Source organism: Sceloporus occidentalis, unplaced genomic scaffold (genome assembly GCF_023333645.1).
Source record: "Sceloporus occidentalis isolate IW3139 unplaced genomic scaffold, rSceOcc1.0.p SCAF_4, whole genome shotgun sequence".
Taxonomy (NCBI): Eukaryota; Metazoa; Chordata; class Lepidosauria; order Squamata; family Phrynosomatidae; genus Sceloporus; species Sceloporus occidentalis.
Genome location: NW_028316984.1, coordinates 97,293,639 through 97,316,072, shown reverse-complemented (window position 1 = coordinate 97,316,072; position 22,434 = coordinate 97,293,639). Strand labels below are relative to the sequence as shown.

Genomic DNA, 22,434 nt, shown 5'->3' with positions numbered 1-22,434 from the left:
AGAGGGAGGATAGTAGTACAAAAAAGAAAAAGGAACATTTTTACTTACTTCTACCAATAGTTTCATCTCTTGCCAACGTATGGTCATCAGTATTTTATTCTTAAGGTAATGTGGCTCCAAATAGACAAAAGGATGCCCAAGCTATCTTATTCTTAATCAGATCATAGAATCATAGAGTTGGAAGAGTCCACAAGGGCCATCCAGTCCAAGCCCCTGCCATGCAGGAATTCTCAATCAAAGCATCCCTGACTGATATGCACTGGTATGTGGTTTCTGTTTTTTGTTTTTAGAATTTCTACATCATTATTGAACATGAACATTGTACAGAATTTGCATTCATTAGGATGGATTAATAATGCATATTGTTATTATTATTCCTCAGGGAAGACAGGAAATGTAATTAAATCATCTGTAGATCCAATGTACAGAAAACAATTGTTGCAGTTTAGATTACAGAGAAGTCATCCTCCCCACACAATTTTATGTATTATGTCTGTGTTGTGTTTTGCCCATAGTTTATGAAATACAACAGTGAAGCAAACTCTCTTAAAAATAATAAAAGTGAAATATTTTCTTTTATTAATTTTCTAATTAATAAAAGAGATGCACAATTTAATATTGTGGTTTGCAAATGCTGACTCCCAATCTCAAAACTGATTTAAAAAGAACTGAATTTTCAAAACCCAACATTCACTAATCTTTCTGTTAACTAGGTTATCTAGCTTGGAACCAAAGAGAACTTCCCATCAGTCTTAAAAGACACAGCCTGTTCCTCTCTTCTGCACACTTATCTTTGCATTTCCTGAGGAGTCATCTTACTCCTGCTATTTTGACCGTATTCCACCCTCTCCTGTGGCTTCTTTCCAGTCTGGCTTCATTCCACATGCACTGCTTTGGCTTCCTACAGCACTGCTCTCTAGCGTCGTATCTACCGTCGACTGGAGTTTAACTGCCAGACTCCTGTGATTCTTAAAGCTAAGATTAAAGGCTTTGTACTGCCAACATTATTTGGGAGTATGCTGTACCCTGATCATATTTGCATTGCAGTGCATAGTTTCATCAGAGAAAATTGTACCAGTTAAAAACAGCAGTAGCAGCAGCAGTAGCAAAAGTGGAGGATACCAGTTTTTTATTTCAGTTTATTCTGAGTTATGTTCAAATTTGTTCAAGAAGTTGTTTTTTCTCTTGCAAGTAACTGTTATTCCTTAGACTTCAGTGCACATATATACTACCAAAGCCACCATTATTTCCCTCAACTATCAAGCAAGAACAGGCATGTTAAAAAGAAATAAATGTTGCATTAAACAGCAATTGTACCACATATTTAAACTAACAAAACTATTATCAATATTTTAAAAAACCCAGTGTGCTCCTTCCCATTTTGCCAAAGATACACAACATTTAATTGACAGTCACTTCCTTTCCTGAAGTCTGAGTAATAAGATCATGTTTAAGTATGTCACAGTGGTCTACACATCTGGATTGTTTGAGATTTAAAAGGGTAGCCGAACAGGTTGCAGTAACTTTAATGTAGCTACTTTGCTAAGGGTTCATCCATATGGCAGGCTTTCCTCTACATATTTTATGTGAGAGAAAAGATAGCACAACAAAGAAGCACCAGCCACTTCAGGAGTACAGGGACAACAGTAGCCATTTAGGACTATGACTTGTGCACTGATAGTTTTAGGTCCTGATCTGTCATTTAAATTAGGAAGGACTGCCATGGGGATAGTCCCAATGCGTGTGTGGTCTGGCGAACTAAACCAATATGTTCTAAGATGTTGTTAACCTCCTTGAATTTCATTGGGGAAAAAGCAGGATATAAATGAATAGAGGAGTATGAGTAGGAAGTAGTAGTTGTAGTAGTAGTAGTAGTAGTAGTAAAAAACCAAAACAAAATAAAAATGCGTGTGTGGACACACCAAAAGGGGTTCAGTTCAGGTCTGATTTTTGTTTTGTTTTCTTTGTCTATCAGATCTAAAGTACAAATAAGTATAGGATATTTTTAGCAAATAATTGTAGTTTATTTGAACCTAGGGGAAATACCAGCAGTTATACTGTGGAAAGGTTATGGTTGGGCAACCATATAGCCACTTGGGTAGGTATTAAGGAGAAGGGATTGTTGGGGCTGGAAAAGGAGAAGATTGTTGGGGAAAACCCTGAATTAAACTGTTATTTTAAAAATAGTTCCTGTCCATTTTCTGGAAAGAGAAATGAAATCTTTCTCAGAGAGAACAGGATTGATAGGAAAGGGGTCTCTTTTCTCTTGGAAATGGGAAACTATAAAATAATAACAGATGTGGATTATTAGTTCTTAAAAGGAACTCATTATTTACTTGTTACAGTGACTACTCAACAGGTCTATTGCTGTTGCTGCAGGCCAATATGCAAGTTTCTTTTAGCATCAAAAGGAAGAAATGTTTCCTGAAGGTGAAGATATGAATTAAATTGTATTTATTTACTGCATTTTATTGCCACTTTCCCCTGGGGAAAATAGTGTTCAAGATGGCTAGAATATGTAATTAAAAACACATTAAACAATAAAACCATCACTATAATTAATGCTAGGAATGGAAAGAATATTTGTAATTATTTGTTTCCAGGTCAAAAATGTTTTCCTGACAGTTGGGGAGAATAATATATCAGCAAGAATTATGTGCAATTTATTCCTGGTATTTGACATTTCCAATTTAGAGGAATTATTCTGCAGGGGGAAAACACATGAGGTGGTGGCATATAGAAATTCTATTTCTATGCAGAAAACAAGTTTGGGGGGGGCAAAGAAAACAAATGTCAGAATAAGTCCTCGATAACACTGAGAAATCTGTATATGGAGGGATTATGCATAAAGGAGAAACTACTCCATGGAGACACATACAAGGATAAATTAATCAAGAATTTAGTTCCCTAAAATGTAAAATTTCAGAACATGTAAAAACCAATTTCAAGAGATGAGTCTTGATGCCCTTCTAGAAAGCAGCAAAGGTGGGAACTGACTGCAACTGTGAGAGAAGTGCATTCCCCAGTGTGGAACAACACAGTAGGAAGCTCTCTCCCATGAGCATAACAAGTGGATCTCCACAGATGATGGTGTTTTCAAGACAGCCTCTCCTGAAGGTCTTAACATCTGGACAGGTACATAATAAGACAAAAAGTCACTAAAATAGTGAATCCTTGAGCTTTTTTAGGAGTTTAAAGGCTGAAGCCAACAATTTGAATTGCACACAGAAAGAAACCAACATAGTGTCCTCTATTTCTTGGACATGGGAAGATTCCAGATTATGTTGGTTTTACCACTATATTCCAGGTAAGCATCCTTTCCATTTACTTATAAGTCAAGTTTCTGAAGACTGAGAACATACATTTTTTGTCTTCAGCATCGTAAATGCAGATTTAAAGTATTTTTCACAGATTTCTTCCTGCCCCCTTCTCAAAGAAGGTATTTGTAACTACAGATGAAGAATTTCATTTACAGATGAAGAATTAATGTTGTAAGTGTGCATTCCTGCATGACAGGGGGTTGTACTAGATAAACTTGTGGGCCCTTCCCATTTTAAGATTTTACAAAACGCCCTATTGAATTTAAGTGATTTTTGTTCCAACTTAGTGTGTTCTAGTTTTGCTTTTGCATAAGGAATTCATTCGACGAATCCATCCAACCACTGTTTCTAAAAGTGCTGTTCCTCAGATGCTGAACCTGTTTGATTGGCCCATTAAGTTCTTTTATATATTTTAAAGCTGTGGAACCATGTATTCCCATAATTTCTCATTCTGGAATTACTGTAGTTATTCTCTTCTTATATACCATTCCCTTAGGAATAGGATGGTGCTTTAGGTTTAATGGCACACAGCTTTTACTTTTGTACACGTCTGAACATCTTGCTGCTTTGTGTACACTTTAAAATAAATTGTAAACCAGGAACTAAAAGGCAGCTTTAGCAGTTGACCATAATGTAATAAATAGGGCTATTATCACAGAAGCGAAAGCTTTAAACACTCTTATATCTCAGTTGGGGGAGAACTATAACAGGGTATTGTTTCCATGAATGGATAACCCATGTAACAATTAACATCTTATCATTAACATTAATCACCAAAGTCCTGAAGATAAAACAAACACTTCTTAAGTGTTCAGTTCGACTTCACAGATTGATCTTTTGGTACAATAACACATTAGACTGGAGTATAAAGTAATGATGCCCACCTTATTTTTATTGTTCGGATGTTTCCAGATCAACGTAAGAAGCAGATATAAATGCTATAATTCACAAACTAAATCTCAGTACAAAACTCTATGTGCATGTAGCTTTGACCCTGACATGTTAGTCTTGTTTTGTTTATTAAAACACTGTTGTAAGAGGTTCAAATTTTGAGCAGAGGATTGGCAGAGACTGTTCAAAACTGTTAAGTCATTTTCCCATTGGGAATAATAATAATAATAATAATAATAATAATAATAATAATTTTATTTATATTTTCCACCTCTCCCTGCAGATTGAGGCTGGATTACAGCAATAAAAACAGCATTACAACAATAAACACTACAGTACCATATAAAATATGTTCAATAAAACAGTGACATTACTATTAATGCAATACATTAACTAAATCATCATCTAAAATACAGTTACAACTCCCCATTTCTTTACTTCCATTTCTGAATATAAAAAGTATTGTCCAAAGGAAAGGGTTAAGCAGCCCCCCCCCTTCCCACTAATGGAAAAGTAGCATGAGCGGAACAATGGCCCCAATGGACAAAGGATTAGGCAGCCTCTCCATCTTTATTAGTACTCATCTCAAGACTGTACCTTCCAGTGGTTGTTTCTGTTACACACTACACAAATGACAGAGTCCTCTGGCACCTTAAAGACTAACAGGAACACAACTGCATGTAACATTTAGGTCTCCAACAAGAAGAAAAAGGAGGAGGAGGAGGAGGAGGAAAAGGGCCCCTATTTCTTCAACTTGTTATAGAAAATGGTATTATAGCCATTGTAATAAATCAAAGCCCAAGGGGTTACTAATAACATTGTAGAAATATATGGAGCTTATTTCATTTTTGTTTCCTTCTGTCAATATTTTTAACAAAGAATGTAACCTCTCAGTTTACTGTGATTTTGAAACTATGTCTTCAGTTCCATGTGAATCTGCAAATGTGGCATTATCTCAGTGGCACATCCTACTTGTACCTCTGATAATGGTGATGATTATGCTTTATTTATATAGTGCTGTAGATTTGCACAGCACTGTACATACAAACTATAAGATAGATACAAGTAAACCTGCCCATGGCATACAATCTAAGAAATAATAGCATAATATATATAAATAATACATAACAATACAGGAAATGTCAGGTTTGTTATTTTTAGGAAGAAGCAATGTAAATATGTAATATATTCTAATATATGCAACAAGGATTATCCAAAGGTGGGAATACCTAGTTGGGGTCCCATTGCTAAGATGCATCTCAACATTGCAATGCGTACTGGAGTGCTACACAGCAGAAAAGCCCCTAGGTTTTGGCAAAGAGCAGAGATAAACAGAACTGGTACAGATGCTTCTATTTTACGTATCCTCTGGAAAATGTTGGCTACCACTGAATGTCAGTACAATTGGGCATTTGTGTTAAAGAGGCACTTTCCAAAAGACTTAGATCAAGACTTAAAGCCAACTATAATTTTAACTGTACTGTAATTTCAGTGGGTGGAAAGTGAGGTCAATGTTAAACTATTCAAATAAACCACAATTTTGGGTACTTGTTTTGTTTCACTTTTCCCATAATCACACAAATATTGGCTTCTGTTCCCTTTTCAAGAGCACCAGGCACAATGCAAAGAATAATGGCTAAATGGAATGCATCACTACTATACATCTGGACCAGTGCCTATCCTGGTTTATCAGGAAGGGACTCACCCCTGGTTGTCTTGGAAAAGTCATACTTCATATAAAATGTGTCTGTGGAGATCATACTCCAAATAGAAATCACCAAACAAGAGGACACTGAGCCAATGTCATGAGGATGCTGCAATACATGTGCTACAGACCACTCTTCCCCTCCCCTTTGCACTTCTCAGAATCATAGACATAGAATAATAGAGTTGGAAGAGACCACAAGGGCCATCCAGTTCAACCCCCTGCCTTGCAGGAACTCTCACCTTAATCTGAATCACCTGAAAAAGGACCTAAAAGGGTCTAATGAAAAGCATTTTAGGGTGCAGAAGGGGCTGCAGTGAGAAAAGGAGATCATATCTCTTTTGATTCACTGATAGTATCAGTTCTGCCAGCCTTGTAATCAACAAAGTCAGCCTCTTAACCACTTGAGTCACTGCATCCCCAGACATAGATATACACACCAATTAAACAAACTATCCTATTAAAACATTTGTACTTTCAACCAGTGCAAAATCTTTTAGAAACAACAATAAAAAATGAATATGCAACACACACATACAATTATAAACAATTCTGTGCAATCTGCCACCAAATGCCTGTTCAAATAAAAAAAGTCTTTACCTGCAGGATAGTTATCAGTCTGGCTTCTGGTGTGAAATAATTCCTTAGTATTGTAGCAACCATACAGCACTCTGCTGCTTCCCACAATCTAGGTAACTTGTTGCCAGGGGAGGCTACAATGCCACTACATGACTAGCCTTTGGCCTGTTTTCTCTGTGTTTCCCTACACTCTGCTCAAGGCACATTTTTGTTATTTGCCTTCAAGTAATTTCTAACTTATGGTAACCTTAAGGTGGCCCTATCACAGGATTATCTTGGCAAAATTAGTCCAGAGGTGATTTGCTATCTTGCCCTCCTCTGAGGCTGAGAGACTGACTCTCCCAAGGTTACCCAGTGGGTTTCCAAGGCTGTGCAGGGGATTCAAACCAGGTCTCCTAGATTACTAGTGCAAAACTCAAACCACAACACCATACTAGCTACCCAACAATTTTCTACTGAAGTCTTTTAGGTGCAGAGCTATCTGTGCACGCAGCAATTTCCCATAAACACAGAAAAAACATAAGTAGGCTTTCAAGTATGCATTTCAGCTTCTGGCCTCTGCACTGCAAGTGTGTGTGTGTGTGTGTGAAAATCCCTGTAAAACAAACTATTTATAAGACCTCAGAAGACAATGGGGTTGCTGTACAAAGTTTGCTTCAGCAACTTGTAATATCCCTGTCCATCCTCATGACTTGCATCAACAGGTTAAATTGTGCAAACTGCATACATTTGCAGGGGGGGGGGGATCAGATCAATGTGCTTAATATATATTACTTAGAGGTCCAACTTTTCTTAGTGTAAAATTTTATTTTTGTTTTCCTGAGTGCAGCCTGCACATAGGCCTGATTTATGAAATGCAAACTAATTTTCTCGCTGGAAATATAATTTCGTATTTTTGAATGTCTATATTTTCTCAGATTATTTTTACGACAGACATATTTCTGAACAGTATGTAACATTACAAAAGAGAGCATCTTCCAACCTCTCATGTTCTCATTAACAATATCTTAAAAGAAATAGGTTAAAACAGAAATGCCCATTATCAGGTCAAATTCTGAACTGGCAATATTTTCTTCTAAAAGAATGCATCACACAAAGCCAATAAGGTACAGTTGCTATTTCATAAGCGATTCCCCATGCATCTCACTAGTCTTCATCAGGGATATATTTGTTGTTTTTTATGTTCCACCAAGCTGTTCTTTAGCGTAGGATGACTGAATGAATGAGAGGCTTCCAAGAACATTCCCGGTCATCAACCACCTTGTTCAGGTCTTCAAATTTTGGGCTGTGGCTTCCTTGATTGAATCAATCCACCTGTAATATGGTCTTCCTCTTTCCATACTGCCTTCCACTTAACAGAGCATTACTGTCTTTTCCAGTGAGTCATGTCATTTCATGATATGTCCAAAGTACAATACTCACAGTTTAGTACTTTTGGTTTCTAGGGAGACTTCGGGGTTGATTTGCTCTCAGATGCATTTATTAGTCTTTTTTGGCAGTTCACAGTATCTGTAGAACTCTCCTTCAGCACCATATTTCAAATGAGGTTTTTTTTCCCCTGTTAGCTTTCTACCCCGTCCAGCTTTCAAATTCAGAAATACACAATGTAACCATGACATAATAATTCCTATGTTAACTATAGGTCTGTCAAAAACATTAAAATGCTGCTCATATGATAATATATTCATACAGTAATTATTAGAAAGATTTTTGAAAAACGCCTACTTCTAATAAAATGAAAGAGCTAAAATATAATAGCAGCATAGAATGATATCTTCATTTAAAAATAAAGTTACTTTACATATTATGTTTATGCCATGGTTACACTGTGCAAATATATTTAAATACATATATCTTTAAGTTCCCTTACTGTAAGCGAGCAAAGTCCACATGGAATTTTACTTACAACATAACTTCTCTACACAGTAGCTTTGTTTCTGTGTTTCAATGTGGCCTTATTCTTATTCCTTTACTGTTGTGAGCTGTAATTTGAGCAATTTTTTTTCCACATAATGTGGTAGAATTCAGAGACAAAGCAGTGTTAACTTGGAATATCAGTATTTACAAGACGATCTTGTAGCACCTTGGAGACTAACTATTCTAAGAAGTTGTAGCATAAGCTTTTGTAGACTTGGGCAGGTTACAGACCGCCATAAGGGATGTCCTTAGGACATCCCATTTTGAAAAAGGGGCGTCTCTTCCAGACGCCCCTTACCCTGTTGGACAGAGTCCGTAACAAATGGCAGCAGCCGTTCCACACGGCCGCCGCCATATTGATGTAACGGATGCTTTGCGTCTGCACGTTGCGGCCCAGAAGTGATGCCGTGAGTGCGCGCTTTGGCACTTGCGGCATCGCTTCTGGGTTGCCAGAAGGAGTGCGATTTTCACGCTCCTTCTTTGCAGCGCGGAGGAGTTGCGCGGTTTGGCTGCTGCGACTCCTCCGCACTGCAACCAGCAGCGGCCTGAGACCGCCCCTTTTGGGCGGTCTGTAACGGGCCCCGGTCTACTTTCTAAGATGTATGGACATCATTTCACTCCATAAACCTGAGGAACCAAATCATGTCTATGAAAGCTTATGCTACAAGTTCTTCTACATAGTTAGTCTCAAAGGTGCTACAAGATCACCTTTGCTACTCATACTGTGTTACTCTGCCAAACTTGCATTTCAAAAAACCAAAAAAAAAAAAAAAAAAAAAAAAAAAACCTGTGGAAAGAAAATAAATGAGAGCAATGTAATGAGAATCTAAGGGCTGAAACAGATGGTCCTAAAGGGACCCCTTTGAGTGCCGGATCAGGGTTGTGGCAACCACATGCTGCGGCCCTGATCTGGCATTTTTCCAGCCCAAAAAGCAGCTGCAAAATGCAGGGGAAAAGAGTGTCCTTGCCACAGTGGCTTTTCTGCAGCGTGGCATGTGTAAACACCATGCCGCCAACACACCATGAAGCCACTGCACATGTAGTCCCTGGTGGTGTGGGGGCTACATCAGAGCATGCGGTGTCTAAATGCCATGCTCAGACACCGCCCCCAACCCGTCGCTTACTGCAGGTCTGTTTCGCCCCTAAGACAGTGATCTACTTATTTACTATGGTACAATCCATGGGAAATATTTTCTTCTGTAAACTCAAATGCCATGAATGAATGGGGCATATGCAGGCACACCAAAACATTCCTTTTTTGTTGCAATGGACTTTGCACCAAACAAGACACCCTCATTTCCCTCTTGGACAAAGTCCAGAGCTGGGCTTTTAATTCAAGTGCAGTCAAAATGCTTTAGTTAAATGTAATTTAGGTGGGTCTGCCATATACTGAATGTGCTAAAATAAACATACTCCACTCACATATCCCATCCATAAACAAATACAGTCTGACAGTTTTCAACTTGAAAAGGGGAGGAAGGGAGATCCTTGTCTGTTAGCAGTTTTGTGGCAGTTCCTGGAATGGAATGTTCTACAGCTCAGAAAATTAAACAAAGGGTTTTTTGGGGGATTTATTTATGTATGTATGCATTTATTTATGCATTTATTTTCAAAGCAGCATGGTGAAATAGAAGAACTTACCACGCATCCATATTGTTTCAGACACCATTTGACATCTGCCTAGCTTTGATTGATTTAAAAACAAAAACAAAAACCCAAAATAAACTTGAAATACATATGAGTGGAGCCATGAATACACAAATGAGCCACTTGGGAAACCAAACACCATGAAGAGAAAACATATAATTGTTGGGCCATATGGACCAAAGCCCATATGAAGATGAAACAGTGATGTATAGCTAACTGTGAATTTCAAACAAACAAAAAACAGTGACTTATAACTAACTGTGAATGTGCTGCATATATGCACATGCAGCCTATTTACTTCTGCTTTCTTAATACACCATTGTAAGCAGCTAATCAAACCAGAACTGTTTTCTTTAGTGGGCTAGTCAAACCAATGGTCATAGTTGTTTATACTCTTGACAAGCTGTTGTTGCAAAGCAGTTTGTTTTCCATGTATTATTTATTCTTGTTTTTAATTATTTGTGATATTATTAGTTAACTTCTTGGTTTATTTACGTACACTAAGGGGCCATTCAGACTACCTTTTGTATTGAATTGTAACCTGGATTAAAAGATGGAAGTTCCAATTGGCACCGGAATTAGGGTCTTGCACACCCGATCCACGGCAAATCCCCCTTAGATTGGTTTTTCCGAAAGTGGATTATTTCCCATGTCTTTTAGGAAAACCCATTTCTTCCCTGCTGCTGGCAAATGTGAACATGGCCCTGGTCATAATCGGGTCAAGTTCAAGGGGGGGATTTAGGTCAGAGGGAGGTTAGAGGGGAGAACATGCCTCCCTTCTTGCAGGCAGCTTTCTCTCTCTCTCTTTTTTGTAGTTTTATTTTTGACAGATTATGCGAATGTTTGTGCTACAGGTTGATACATATTGATAGAATGTGTCTGCTTGTGCCACATTTCCCTTTCGTTTGCTTGCTGCCAGCATGTCACGTCACTTGGCAAGTGGCATTTTTAAAAATTATTTTTTTTTGTGTATGTGACAGAATATGTGAATGCTTGTATTTCCTTTTTGGTAAATTGATACAATGTGTGAATGCTTTTGCTACATATATGTATGTAAGGGGAGATGGCATTGTGTTACAATCAGAGGGAAAGCAAAGAAAGAGGATACAGAGATGGCATTCTGAGGTGAAGTATTATTATTATTGTGACAGATTATGCACATGCTTTGGGCTGGAAAGGAAGGGAAGAGGATGGCATGGGGGGAGGCAAGGGCTTTGGGGGTGGCATTGGGCTTGAAGGGAAGGGAAGAGGTTCCAAAGAGGAGGAAATGCTGGGCTGGAAGCGAAGGAGAAGCTAGAGGCTGGTATTCAGAGGGAAGGCCGTGGAAACCCATGACTTTGGGGGAGTCACACTCTCTCAGCCTCAGGGGAAAGGCAATGGCAAATCTCCTCAGAACCAATCTTGCCAAAAAAAACCCAGGATGGGTCATTTTAGGGTTGCTATAATCTGTAATGACCCAAATACACACAACACACACACACACCTGGAGGTTTTTTAAATTTGACAAGTTGACAGAATATGTGCACACTGCCACCAGTTTTTTTAAAAAAAGGAGGGGGGAAAGAACCAATTCCGTTGGCCCATGATTGTAGGATATGTCACCTTTGATGAAAGCGGAAGTGAATCTGATTGACAACAAAGGAGGCTCCATTTTAAAGCGGTACTGCAAACATGAACTTCAGAGGGGCAAATTGCATCGATCAAGGTAAAGGGTAGTCAGAACTTCTACCTGGGGAGATTCAGTATGGGGACAATCAGATCTGCCCAGTTCTATCCAGTGCAAATGGGCTAGTGAGAATGGGGCCTAAGATAGAATCCCAGATTTAGATGATATACCAGGCAAACAATTTCTCATTTAGGTGGCTGTTCAAACTGTTCATTTATTTAGCTGTTCAAAATAGAAGCAGAACACAGAATGATTCTTCTGTATGCATCAGCCTGCAATTTGCTCACAGTAATCCCAACATTCACTAGAATCCTGAGATAAAATAACAAGCAAATGCATCAGCAACTACAAATGCACAAATGCAATTCCATCTTTCATCCTGGGCTACATTAGAATAGAATCCTAGAGTTGGAAGAGACCACAATGGCCATCCAGCCCAATCCCCTGCCATGCAGGAACTCTCAATCAGGAGCAGTATAAATCAGTGGACCAGAATTGTAACAGATGTTCATCGTTTCAGTCCATCAGCCTGCCTAGATGAGGAAATACGGGCCAGGACAATACGCTCTGAACTGGGTAGAAACCTTAAGAAAAATCCCAGAAGCAACAATAGGAAGAATCTGTTGCAGTCACTAAAGAGAGAATGCACTTCAAACCCCCTGGTATTTGGCACCCTTTGGGATATTAACCCAACATTATCAGACCCCAACTTGGCACTTTATTTTGTAAAGATGAAAAGTGCATCTACAGACTAACTGACAGTATTTCTGTACAGAAATAGTATTTTCAGTACAGAATGTATTGTTTTCTGCACAACTCAACCATGTGTGAGTTTTGTGCACAGTAAGTCGTGAACTGAGAAGATATTCATTAGAATTCTTCTCATCAAGTTTTCTTGATTTTCAAGAAACATGGTTTTTTATACTATACTATCAAAAATTAATATTCTTGAATTATCTTCCCCAGCTGTTATTGGATTGCCATCTTTCTGTCAATAATGAGAGGCACATTCTTCACATGTCTTGGAAGAGAAGGCTCTGTGGGTAGGGAGGGGATGTGGCTGTGGTACAGATGGCTCCATTTGCAAAACGAAAGGGAACTGCCAAGACTACATTCAAAGTCTGGGTCCTATTGAAAAGGGAAGCAGACTTACTACTGGTTTTCCCAAAGCCTCTGTATTCTTTCCAGAAAGGCCAGTGCAATCTACCTGTTTTCTCAATTTTGAAAAAGTTTCAGTTCATAGGATAACTTTAAAACAGAGATATGATGCAGCAGAAGGGGGTTCTGATGCATACAGGATATAGACAAGTGGCTCCCTGCCCCCTTGTCTAATTAAGCCAAGAGTCAGAAACTTCTTTGGCTTTTGGATGGATTATCCATATTTAGAATTTCAGGGACTAATATTGGCAGCTTAAGTGTACAAGGTTTAGCTTGAGCTCCCACACCTGACCATTTTTGGTTTTCTAGAAGCACAATTTTGGAGTTTCAGGTTAAAAAGAACCCAAGCTTTCAATAAAAGAGAGATCAACTCCAATTGCCAAGGCACTTAACTTCATAGGATTTTCAATTGGAACCATACTCCAATTCATGCAACTTGCACAAACATGCTCTGGTTTTTCTTTTTGCAAAGTGAATTTTAATTCAGTTTTACTGGAGTAGTTTTGCAGAGCTCCACATCCCAGTTATTATCCTGAAACTGCAACAAGCACTCTGACTGATCTGACCTGTTCAACACTTCTCCGCATACACTGTTCTAGTGTTAGAAAGTACAGTTTGTTCTAAAGGTTCTTGCAGAACTGAAGTATACTTAATACCACTTAAACAGATTTTGAAGTAATCCATTATCACACTTTGTACTACTTAGAAACAATACACCATCTGGCTTTTGATAGAAGCAGGCATAAATGAGGAAAGAAAGCTGGGCTTGCATACTGTAGATAGCATCAAAAATTTTCACAGGAATTGACACAATTGAAGGGAGAGTGCAAACTCTTTGCTTTCTGCAGATAGACACTCCACAGAATCACAGAGTTGGAAGGGGTCCTGTGAGCTGTCAGGTCCAACCCCTCCTCAATGCAGGATCACTGCAGTTGTTCTCAAACTTTAGTCCTCCAGGTGTTTTGGACTTTACCTCCCAGAATTCCTGACTATTTGCCAAGTCAGCTAGGGCTTCTGGGAATTGAAGTCCAAAACTTTTGCAGATTTGATTATTCACGGGTTTTAATACGATGTTCTCTCTAGGAATATCTTGAATGAGTCTAACTTTTGTGCTCAGTTGTATATTTTTTGCATTTTAGAATCTTTTGTAGTCCTTTTATAGCTGCCCTCCCCATTCTTAATCTTCTTCTGATTTCCTGGCTGCAGTTCCCATTCTGATCAATGTTTAAGCCCAGATATGCGAACCTTTTACTATTTCTATTTCTTCATTGTCTAGTTTGAATATGTGTCAGGTCTCTGTGGTCATTACTTTTGTTTTCTTTATGTTCAACAGTAAGCCTGCCTTTCCACTTTCTTCTTTGATCTTCCTTAGTAATTGTTCCAGGTCTGTGAGGTTCTCTGCTAGTATTATGGTATCATTAGCATATCTCAGTTTGTTGATATTTCTTCCTCCTATTTTCACTCCTCCCTCTTCCATGTCCAAGCCTGCTTTCCTTACAATATTTATGGATATAAGTTGAATAGGTAGGATGATAGGATGCAGCCTTGTCTGACTCCTTTGCCAACTGGGAACTATTCTGTTTCTCTGTGTTCTGTCCTGACAGTAGCCTCTTGAATACAGATTCCTCATTAGAACTATCAGATGTGTTGCCACTCCCATGTCTTAAGGGTGTTCCATAGCCTTTCATGATCTATGCAGTCAAAAGCATACAACACGATGGGCCTGAACAGACATGCCAAAATAAAGCTGCTTCAGGTCACTTCGGAGGTATGCTTTTTAAATGATGCATGCGTCCTAAGAGGTTGGAAGCCACGCCAAAGCCATTCTCCAATCCTAAGGACTGGAGCACAGCTTTGGCGCAGATTCTGGCTTCTTAAAATGTGTGTGTAATTTAAACAGCATACCTCCATAGCGACCCAAAGCAGTTTTATTTTGGCCTGTCTGTTTGGGCCCTATTACCAGCTAAATGTAGGGTTCCTTACTCCATGTCTTGGCCAGTTCCAAGATATGTGTGTGAGTGTGCAGGGAAGAAGTACCAGTGGGAAGCTGGGTTGTTTTCCCTTCTCCTAACCACTGCTTGACTCCAGCAAACGGCTTCAGAGAAAATTTTAAACTGTCTGTAGTGTTCTTGAAATTTGCAGCTGAGCAGATGTTTTTAAGAGTACAGCCAGCCCTTCATAACCATAGATCCATGGATTCAACCATCCATAGCTTGAAAACATTCCCCCCCCCAAAAAAAAAAAAAAAAAAAAATCCAAAAAGCAAACCTTGATTTTGCCATTTATATAAGAGACACCATTTTATTATGCAACTATATATAATGGAACTTGAATACCTGTGGATTTGGGTATCCATAGGAGATTCTGGGACCAAACCACAACACATACCAAGGACCCCCGTACACTGTGCCCACCACAGACAACCACTACAAAGCCATTCAATAGCATAGCTCTAGGAAACACCAGATCTCCAAATCACATCCTGCAACTCATACAGTGGGAAACTTTATATCTATAGTATTTCCAAAACACAGTTCTAACACACCCTTTTCATTCTGGATTCCAAAGAGAAATCAAGGGCCAAACTGTGATTCCTTCCTACGCTCTTCATTCCTCTGATTATGTGGAAATGTGAGTGAGATTGTGAGTGAGTGAATCCATCCATCCATCCATCCATCCATCCATCCATCCATCCATCGGAGGAGATCCTACATATAAAAACACAACTCTCTTGTCTATTTGTTTATTTCTACTTTCACTCATATAAATAGGGCCAGGAGCAACAAAAGCTTGAGACAAAAGTCCATTCCCAAGATCTCCTCCTTCTTTATATACATGTGTGTGCCGACACACACACACTGGCCATTTTTTTTCCAGTCAGCAACAATGTAAAAATGCTTTAAACAATTATAAGTAAGTAAACATGTGGAATACAGCAGGCTCTTCTTTTCTGCCACAGCTGTACCAGCTGAACACCTGCTTCTTGTCTCAACTGTTCTATCAGTGTATTTACACTCTGTTTTCTATATACTGTGATTACCACTTTGTACAGAAAGCATCATATGGGAAGCCTATATACAATCGTATGTATAACCTTGCTCCAAGAAAGGAATGCCTGATATTTGTGATGAAAAAGTCTTTTCTGGAAACATGGCCTCTTCTAGCTTTTGTTTTTTTTCTGGTTTCCTCTAAATTGCTTTCCTCCAAAACTGTAATTTGGGGTGGGGTTGGCAATGTAGTACTGGAACTGATAAGTTAAACGAAGCATGAACTGCAGCCTGAAGTTCATGGATTAAAAACGTCTGGGGTTTCAATAATTTTCTTAAGGGAAATTTATTTAGAAGGCCATAGCATTTTCCCCTTCCCCTCTTTCTACATTTACGTTTCACAGCCTTCTGTATTTATTCTTATACCTTGCTGGTATATTTAGTAAAGCTTCCTGGATTCTTAATCTGATGCTTTAGAACTACAGAGGCAAATCATATTGTCTTCCATATGATGTTGGATTAAAGCTTCCAGCTTTAATCCAACATCTCATTGCCTAGGGCTGCTGGAAGTTGCAGCCCAGTAAGATTTGGAGGACTGCTTGATTCTCACTTTTTCGTTAGACTAATCATCATTGGAAAATGCCTGAGGTCAGGAAACCTGTTGGTATTGAGTCTAGGGGGACCTTGTGTCAAAAGAGGCAGCTGGCCTATGGCTTGGCATCACCTCCTTCTGGGATGTAATGATGCTGTTGCATCCTGTGGATGTGCTACTGCCCCAGCCTTCTCTGGTTCCCAGATGAATACATGGAGGCTCTGCCTCACTACTCATCTATGACTGCCAACACCAATAAGATGAAGGGGTGGGTGGATAAGACATAGGAACTGAGGCCACACATGTCCCATTGTGACAGGGCAGCTGTAGGTAGAGGCATGCCAAGTATCTATTCTAACTTTGAGCTAGCCTTAACCAGGATCTTGTGTACCACTAATGAGCAATGAACTGTTGAAATAACTACTTTCATTTGCTCATATACAGAAATTATATTTTGTTGTTTGTTGTTGCATACTTTCAAGTCATTTCTGACTTATGGTGATACTAACATGTATCTAACATGTATGGAGCCCTGGTGGCACAGTGGTTAAGTGCCTGTACTGCAGCCATTCACTCAAAACCACAAGGTTGCGAGTTCAAGACCAGCAAAAGGGCCCAAGCTCGACTCAGGCTTGCATCCTTCCAAGGTCGCTAAAATGAGTACCCAGACTGTTGGGGGCAAATTAGCTTACTTGCTAATTAGCTTACTTGCTGTTCACCGCTATGATCTTTGGAATAGCAGTATATAAATAAAACAAATTATTATTATTATTATTACTATTATTATTATTATTATTATTAGGTTTTCTTAGAAAGATTTATTCAGAGGAGGTTTGCCAGTGCCTTCCCCTGAGGCTGAGAGCATGTAACTTGCCCAAGTTACCTAGTGAGTTTCATGACTGAGTTGGGAATTGAACTCTGGTCTCCAGAGTTGTAGTCCAACACTCAACCTACTGCACCACATTACAGTACATACCAACATATAGAACACATACTTAAGTGTTCATGTTTAATATAATTTGAAACCCCATACACATTTTTAAACATATAAATTGATTTTTTTCCTGCGGAACCTCTCCAGGTTTTGATGAGGCCTAGTTGGAATGCCAGCTCTCCCTCCCTCCCTCCCTTCTTTCTTTCCTTTCTATCTTTTTTCTGTGTGCTAAGACATTGCTGCTCTCACACACTGGACTTTTATTGGACATAAATACAGAAATTATGAAAACACAATACTTAAACATTAGCATAATGATAACAATCATCACAGTGTTCATTCACCAGGCCTTTCTGCAGTCTGATTTCCGTAGAACTGTAAGGAGACTTTTGTAATAGTAAGCCAGGCATCTAAAGAATCTTCCAAAAACCCATTTGTGACATTGCAATATTGGCCAGTGTCTCGATCTTGTCAAAGTTCAAGACAACTGGTGGGAAGGGAAAAGTTCACAGTCAAATAAGTCTTTGCTTTCATTTCAGGGGTAGGCTTGTCTATTATGGTAATGAGAAAATGTAGAGTAGGATGTTGGTAGGCAGGCCAGGTACAATTATGCCCTACGTTAGGCCTATTTTAATTCAGTCAGCTATGATTTCATAGGAGGGCAATTTGAGGTTTGGGTGCTGAAGAACAAGCCTTATATTCAACATTGGCACTCTGTTGTGCTCAATAAAGAATGTGGCCCGTGAGTGGGAGAGAACTGTAATGAGAGTAATAGTTTGTCTCCTGTAATGCTCCACCACCAATTCAGGCATAATTAAACAAAACACTTACTATGAAACAAAGACCAAATAAATGAATATCTTTCCATTTATTTACATAGGCATAACATGCTACTTGGTCTGACAACCCTATCTTTCTAGTGCATTCCCTTCTTCTATACTGTATCCTTGCATTTCCTGCTCCATATCTTGAAGGATCCTTTAATATGGAACACATGTTTTCTTATTTTCTTTATTAGCCTAGCATAGCATCATACACTATGCCATGCTGCATGCTGCTTTCTATAATATTAGGTAAGCAACAATCATGCTTTGCTTGTTCCCTTAAACCAAATTACATTACACATTTAAGATTTTTTCTCTAGTGTGTAAATAGTTTAACATTTTATTTTATGGCAGATCACTCTCTGTAGGATATGGCATCATGTACTGTGTTGATTCTGGAATATGTCTATATTACATACTGCCTATGTGATGTAATCTTGGCTCTGCAATGGTCCCTTCAATGAATTTGCCAGAAGGCAATCCCCCATACTGTAATCTTAGCAGCTGCCCAGCTCAGGAATGGCCATTTAAAACTTATTAATGTTATTCTATCCAACAACAGAAAGAAATCAGAAAAGTTAACTTGGACCACAACGATACAATGAAGATTAATTACCTTCCACCACCCATGGAATGACAGATGCACACTCATGCCTGTCTATACAGCACAAAGCACTGAAGACATAAAGCTATGGGAGCATTACTGAAGTGAGGGAAGCACATCTTTCTTTCTGGAGATTATGACTGAAAGATTATGCAAAGTATTACCTGTATGTTCAACATCTCTAGCAAAATAAAGCTGGTGGCCAAGGATGACAGATAAAACTAAAATCCTATAACAAATGAAGTTTCTCATTCTGCCTTTTCAGACCATTTTTTTGTTATCCCCCTTTCTACACTATATACTGTAAAAGGTAAAAACATTTGTCCATATTTCTCTCCATCCATCCTGACTAAAAGCTAAAATTTATTGGGAATTGTGAATTTATAATAATAATAATAGCAATAGCAAGTACATTTCTATACCACTTATCAGTGAACTATCACTCCCTGAGTGGTTTACAATGTGTAAGCCAATTGCCCCCAACAATCTGGGTACTCATTTTACTGACCTATGGAAGGATGGAAGGTTGAGTGGGCCTTCTACATGCCTATTTCATATGAAAAGCAGTAAGCAAGGCAAGGCTGTGAGTAATCAGGATTCAAATGTAATCTTGGATCTGCAGTATATTGAAGCTAACAGTCAATAGATCTATTCACAGACATCTGAAAATAAGCGAATGCGGTCTACTGACCTAAGCTGTTGGGTAAACTTCACTTGGAACTTAAAATACTTCATGGTATAGTTCTGAAGGATCTTTCACAGATTCACAACATTGTGGCTGCAGTACCGGCATTTAAACACTGTGCCACCAGGGCATTTGAAAAGGACATCCACACAATAATGTGCATCCTTCAGGTTACTACTGTAAAAAATGTAATACCTTTTTCTTCAGAGTTTGAGGGCTTTTTCACTTTTTCACTCCCCCCCCCCCCCACTCCAACAATGGGATGAATATGCTTGACTCATGTATGGCCAGATCATATTCTACACACATTCTACCAGGAGATTTTTCATAGTGTATACTGGCCCAAGGTCTACTTCTTCAGATGCACTAAATCTATGAAAGCTGATACTACCACATCTTTTGCAAAGTTAGGGGTGAAACCAACCACCCTGAAAGAGTGGCTTGCTGCTGCCCCTTTGAGTGCCGGATCAGGGTTGTGGCAACTGCAAGTCACAGCCCCATTCCGGCATTTTTCTGGGAGCAAAAAGAAGAAGCAAAATGCCACTTCTTTTTGGCCCGGAAAAAGGGTGCCTTTGTCACCATGGCAGCATTTTTCAGCGCTCCTTTTGGCATGTAGCATGTGAATGCTGCACCAAAGGAGTGCCACAACACCACCCGCTGTGAGGTCAGACAGGTGGCATGACACTGGCATTGGGGTGGCATCATCTAAATGCCATGCCCCTCACGGCACCCCAATGCTGGCCTTTACTGTCAGTCTGTACAGGCCCTTAGTCTCAAAGGTGCTACAAGATCCTTTTGAATACTGATATTTTCTAGATTATTATGGCTATGTCTTAAGAGATTGGGAGTGTTACCTTTTGGACTGCAGGTCAATAAATCACACCAACAGACACCCTGGTCACTGTCCAGGGAATTCTGGGAGTTGTGAGCCATAAAAATAATTTTTCCAAACTCTGGTGAAAATGTACAGCAGTTGACACTTTTCAAGCATGAAGAGATTACTGAATCATATAAAAGGAAAACCCTCCCTATAGTTGTAGTTTTGGTGATTGTCATGTGCATTGCATGTACACAGGATGATGCCTCACTGCAACTTGTGCCATACTTGCAGGAATGGAGGCTTCTCTGTTGCTCCTGCCTCCTGAGAGTCCTATGAGGTAGGGCAGTGGGGATGAGGATGGGGGTGAGGGTGAGTAGTGCTCAGTTCCAGCTGGGAAAAGCACAACCTATAGGATTTTGTATCCTCCCATCATTTATGAGCACTGAGACCTAACAATCTCACCATATTTTGATCAGTCTGCTGTGATGGACCAATAATGAACTGAACTCAGGAGATTCTTCCACACAATACAGTGGTCCCATGATATCCATGGAAGGTCTGTCCTTGACACACACACACACACACACACACACACACACATCCCACAGATACCAAAATCTGCAGCTCAATTTCTGTTGTTCCCAATGGTGGTGCATGCACCACAGGACCTGAATTCCTGTTGTCCCTAATGGTGGCATTGTTGTATGCATGCGCTGCCACTAGGGACAATGGGGTGGTCCTTAATGTGGCATGGCCACATGCATGTGCCACCACTGGGGACAATGCAGTCTTGCCATCCATGGATGCTCGAATCCGTGAATAGCAAGTGTGTGGATATCGAGGTCCCACTGTACTATAAATTATCTCATGTATGCTTACCTAGTATGTGCCTCATTTACTTACTGAATCACAGCTTCTTAATATTACACCTTACGACACCCTCTCTACTTCCTTCCCGCAAGAAAAATTGGCAAAATATGCTGACAGAACTCATTCAGGCAGAATAATACAATTAAGGGTTTTTTCCCATCACTGTATTAATTTGTGTAATATACTCTGCTACATAACTTGGAATTTCCTTGCTGGAGTATCTCTAATTTCTTTGGCAAAGAATGAACATCTCTGATAAGGCACATGTTCTGCCAGTTATACTTTCAAGTACAAAAATGGCAGCATTCCCAAATTAAATACAAACTTTAGGGAAGTCGTAAGAAAATGTCTGCAGGGCATTTATATGCTCTCTGTTATTGTGGCCCAGCACTTATGAATGCCATTACTCATAATATTTTTAATGTAATTATCCTCCAAAATACCGGCAAGACAAGACACATGCTATTGTTTCCAGTATGCCAATTAATAACTGAAGTACATAGAGACTTGCAGTTCTGCCCATCAAGACCACCAAGGAAGTCTGTTGAAAAAGAGCACACTGATAATATCTCGAAGCATCTCTAAAAAATCCCATTATGACAAATTATCAATATCTGTAGTAATTTACACCCATTTGGAAGTGAATGGACCAGTGCTTTTCACTCTATTCTCTACTAGTTTTTGCCCCAGTACTAGATTTTGTGTAAAAATATATTTTGTGCAAAATACTTTTTTATGCAAAAATGGAAAAAAGATCACTAAACAGGCACATAAATGCATAATCTCACCAAGTGAAAATTTTTGAGTCTCACAACAACCGCTTGACCCAACTAAGGCAACAACTGTACTGAAGGTGAACAAAACCTTGCCTGCACATCTCTCAGTCCAATCAGGTAGATTTTGCTTGACAACTGTGTGAAACATACCAGACATGTAGATACTGGATTATTTTTTTATACATTTGTAAAGTGAACAACCTTTGCTGTCACAGTGGTATGTTAGTGAATTCTCCCCACAAAAAGAAACACATTAGAAGAAATGACCATGGGAAAATAAATAATTCACATGAGTAATGTTTTAGAGATTCTTTGTTTACATGACAATGGATTTCTTCCAGTTGTATGTCAGATGTATGATTCTGATTCAAACACAGTTATATTAGATCCCCTGAGCCGTCTTCTCCAACCTGACTCTCCATTTGTGCTGGATCACATCTCCTTGGTCACTGGCTATGG

The 22,434-nt window shown here is 39.2% G+C and overlaps 1 protein-coding gene and 1 long non-coding RNA gene across 3 annotated transcripts in view; one reads left to right on the top strand and one right to left on the bottom strand.

Annotated features, from left to right (window-relative positions):
* Positions 1 to 19,039, top strand: part of LOC149314382 (uncharacterized) — a 37,994-nt gene extending 18,955 nt beyond the window's left edge. Inside the window, exons 2-4 of one of the 2 annotated variants that reach the window (XR_016281120.1) lie at positions 2,346 to 2,430; positions 2,974 to 3,135; positions 18,783 to 19,039. This is a non-coding gene — a long non-coding RNA (uncharacterized LOC149314382). The remainder of the gene's footprint in view (positions 1 to 2,345; positions 2,431 to 2,973; positions 3,136 to 18,782) is intronic. The other variant, XR_016281121.1, reaches the window with a different exon arrangement.
* Positions 1 to 22,434, bottom strand: part of KCNQ1 (potassium voltage-gated channel subfamily Q member 1) — a 427,358-nt gene that overhangs the window by 197,409 nt on the left and 207,515 nt on the right. The window lies entirely within an intron of this gene.